At 40.8% G+C, this 4454-nt stretch overlaps 1 long non-coding RNA gene across 1 annotated transcript; it reads left to right on the top strand.

The window, feature by feature from the left end:
- The first annotated feature begins 874 nt into the window (after nt 1-874).
- LOC124685849 lies at nt 875-2525 on the top strand. The gene is made up of 3 exons (XR_006997631.1): nt 875-990; nt 1124-1245; nt 2454-2525. It is a non-coding gene; the product is annotated as an uncharacterized LOC124685849 (long non-coding RNA).
- Nucleotides 2526-4454: the final 1929 nt, after the last annotated feature.

Genomic DNA, 4454 nt, shown 5'->3' on the forward strand with positions numbered 1-4454 from the left:
TGTCTTACACAGCTAATGACAAGCATCGCTCATATTGGTCTTCATGAGGGAGGGCATAATTGCAAGGCTCGTCGCCAAGTACAGAATATAGAGGAGTCAATTCAATTCATGTCTAGTATAGTTTTCATAGTGAAAACTGAATCTGCCACTGCTATCATACTTTAGCTCTCATCGATTAATCATGGCTTGACCCTGAGGTGTATCAGTATTGGAGATTCTACAATTTTTAGATGGGTGGAGAGTCTATAATTAACAGGAGACTGCAGTTGCTAATCAGTTTGGGCAAGGTGTGTTGTGCAATCTGTTATATGATGCAGCATGTTCTTACCTTCTCGAACTCTCGAACTCATTAACCTTCTCCATGGTTACTGCTCATGGGTCATGGCTCCACTACTCATGGTCAGGCCATTGCCGCCGCCGGCGATCCCGCCCAGCTCCTCTGTGTTTCTCGTCCCAAGTATTTTTTGTTCCCTGCTGCAGGGAACGAGCAACCTGGGGATTGATCCATAGACTCGGCCTGGTTTGGTCCAGCCAGATATCATTTGCCACAGGGTAATGTATTTAGTACTGTCAAAAAAAGGGATAATGTATTTAGCAGTGTATTTTGGAGTTTAAAAAATGAATAAATCTGTAAAGAGAGAAACAGGGCAAAATAGCAAGGAATTCATGTAATGTAATGTGTGGCAAATAGTAGAAGGTCAAGTAATGTGTGGCAAATTTTAAAGAACCTAAGGCAAATTATAAAATCTCCCAATAAAACAGCAGGAAATCGAAGAAAACCAACGAAACCGAAAACCCAAATAAAACTAGCACCCGAAACCCTAGCTAGCGAAACGAACGAACGAGCCAGAGAAGTTAGCCAGCAATCGACCATGTCGGCGGTGCGATTTTTGGCTTCTGCACTGAAGACGACGCCTCGCCGGCCCCTTGTCCCCAACTATCAGGCGGTATTTGCATATCCTGTCCTCCCGCGCCTCCCCTTTCTTACTGGTGATTCGATCCAAGGCGGCGCTTGGGACGGGCGCTGGCCTCCATGCGCTGCAGTCCCGGTCATTGGCCTAGCTAGCGTCGACTAGTGTTTGCGTTGGAAACTACATGGCCTAAGATTTGTGATGCTATTCAGGTGCTGGAGAAGGTCGAGCGGTTGAAGGCGGCCAATATCCAGGTGGACAGCATCTCCAAGTCTATTCAAGAGTTAGAGGCCAACGCCAGGAGCCAACGTGTGGTTTGGAGGTTCAATGAGAGGTACCAATTACTTCTTCTACTCGATACAAATCAGGACTCGTACTGCACATGTTGATTCACCTCATGCTACCTACTAGGTTTTGCATGGGTTAAATCACCTCAAAATAGTAAAATATATTGTGGAAATGATGAAGGGAATAGCAATTCAAAGATGAAACAAACAAAAGCATGTCGTATGGTTTTATTATTATGGCACCACTAAGCGTCAATTGCATATGTTGATTCCTTTATAATAATACCTGTTTAACTATTGGCCCACCACAGTTTGACAACTTGCTTGTGTTTGGTAGTCTAATTGATTGACAAAATCCCTGGTTCACTATTGACACGGCAGAAAATATGGTAATGTTGTGTTTTTTTTCTAATTCGTTAAGATGAGAAAACTTATATCAGGGTTGGTAACATTATAATTTGTTTGGAGCCTAACGTAGGGATGTAGTATTTTGTTTGAAGATGTACTGAACAGAACATACCATCAAATCCCTCTGCTGCATGCTCATTGTCTCACACTATGTCTGAGAAAAAAAATAAGGAAATGGGGACTGAAAGTTATACTGATTGCATGCTTTCATTTTTTTTTCCTTATAAGAAGCGTCCTGCTTTCATCTTTTCCTTATAGCAGCATACAATGGTGCTCGCTAGGATACTTACAAAAGCTATTGCTGACGGTCTCATGTAGGGTTACAGACCACGGTTTTTATCTTGATGTCTGAATTTTCAGTATGATTGACCAGTATGAGTGTACAAACCATGATAATTACTTTTTTTATTTTTCTAATTGATGGTGACATTTCAAATTCAAAGCATTGGGCAGTTTTTTTTCTTGATGTCTGAATTTTCAAGTTCATGTCTGAAATTCAAATGTCTCATTGCCCAGCTCGAAATCATATCCTAGTGAAAACCGTTTACTCCCAAGGGTTGGGAAATCACCTCCCCTAAAGCCTAAGGAGCCGTTTGGAATGGCGGTACAATTAATGTGGCCACCGGTATTTAGCTCAAAGTTGAACTAAATATCGGTTAACACACTAAGTTTACCCCCAATCCAAACAGGGCCTAAGCAGTTTCTGCTCATTGCATTGTCTTGGCTATGACATGAAAACTATTTGCGCTGTACTGCTTGTAATATCTTACACAATGTGGGCCAAGTTGTCCTTCAGTGCAATGTTGGCCTGTAATTTTTCTAAGTTGGAAAATGTCTTGCTCTGCAGGAAGATAGAGCATGGATTGAAGCGAGATGATCCCGCCCACCGTCGCAGCTACCACCTTGCTTTGGGCATCACAGTTTCTCTTATGTACTTTTCACCCAAGGCTTCAAAAAGGTTCTCTTAAGTGTTCAAATCCAGAACCTGGGACATGAGTGGTTAGACTCCATAAGAAGACTAATTCTCGTTGTGTTCGATTTGCACTAAGTGAAATTGTTGTAATCCTACATTTATGATGGTTGGTGATCGGAATGGTTTGTTCACTGACCATGCTATGCTGAGTCTGGTATGAAAAACGTGGGAGTATAGTATGGAACCTAGTTATACTGTATTAGTTTTGCAGAATGGTCAAATGACAGCTGTGGTGATCATATTTATGGTACATTTTTCTGCCCCACTGACGTTTAGCTTGTAGTCATTTGGTGGCTGGCCTTCCCTGCCCTAACCTCCGTGCGGAGCTGAGATCCATACATGAGCCTACTTGTCCTTTGCACACAGAAACAGATACGTCCCATCAGAAGGATGGAAGTTCCTTAGTCAGGAGCTCTGCTGCCATTCATTTTATTTTCTATCAACGGTAAACATTGTGTAGCTGCTTAGATCTGGTCCCGCTTCACATGGTTATATATCAGCAAGCTGTAGTCTCATTTAGCGACCAGGCAGAGTTAAATGTTACTCTACCTAGAGCCGGACCAGTCTGTTTGGCACTCCATGTCAGTTTGCGAATCAGCATCACAGCTCACGACAGGAAGTCAAGAATAATAGCAACGACAGAAGTATGGGTTTCTTGATCACCACAAAAAAAAATCAGCATCTGTATTAACCTTGTCTAAAGAAACAAGTATGCAGACTTAGCTTATGAATTCAGTTTGGTATTTCCAAGAACAATTGTCGTTCCACACTTCCACTGTCTACCTGACAAAACAAGATTGACCTCAAGTGTTGTATATATGTGAACATTTGATCGGCACCATCCACCAAAACCATCACTTCTTGAGCACCAAGATATGTATGGTACCATTTTTTTTTTTTTGAGTTGATCTTGTCCATTTATCACCTCTTCTGCAGCTTTACGGAATTACCAAGCAGTTGAAAGCTTTGCTGTCCCAGATGCTGCCCAAGACAGAGCTACTCTCTACCCATTTCCTAATTCGTCCATCTGATTCCTACACTGAAAAGGTGATCAACAGATTGGGGCGTGCCTCCTGGGCCTGTCTGGCGCTGTGGTTCAAACTGACAGAGAGAAAAAAAGAATCAATTCAAGTTCTACGCTATGTTGTTGTTGTTGCATGTTGCGTTGATCTGAAGAACGCTAGGAAACTGGTTGAACAGCCATCAGACATCATGCAATAACAATCAAATGCCCAGAGAATAATTCTCATATAAAACAGGAGATGGCTAGGAAAATAACAGGAACAGATCCATATTATACGTACTACTCCCTCTATCACGTATTAGGTGTCCGGAGTTTAGTTCAAAGCAAAAGTGATGATCTTGTTTGGTCAAGGTTGCATATTTGATATCCAAGCATCATGTCAAAATACTTATGACTATACTCTGTTAATTCTTAATACAAGATTGCATATTTGATATCTCTCTTGTGGAGTATAAGAGAGATGTGTCACATCATCTCCATGTTAGGATTTGATGCCCATATGAATGCCTATCTTACTCATGTTATTATTTTGCATCTTCATATCTCATTGATGAATTACTACTTGTCCACTACAACTTAAAAAGAGAATAGTTAAGTGAATCCATGAACTTCCGTCCACTTTTTATCAGAAGAAACACCTTTATATTGCTTTTATCTTGTTTTCTATTTGTTGCACTATTTTAATTCGAAAATACAAAAATATTTACTTTTCTTATCTGCATCCAAAACACCAAAAATAATCAACCACTTTACAACTTTTACTTAGTTACTATATTTTATCTAGTTTTACTCGCTTTATTTTTACTCGTTGATTAGATATTGCTTCAAAACGAGTGCCAACACGAACCCCC

This window comes from Lolium rigidum, chromosome 2 (genome assembly GCF_022539505.1).
Source record: "Lolium rigidum isolate FL_2022 chromosome 2, APGP_CSIRO_Lrig_0.1, whole genome shotgun sequence".
In the NCBI taxonomy this organism is placed as follows: domain Eukaryota; kingdom Viridiplantae; phylum Streptophyta; class Magnoliopsida; order Poales; family Poaceae; genus Lolium; species Lolium rigidum.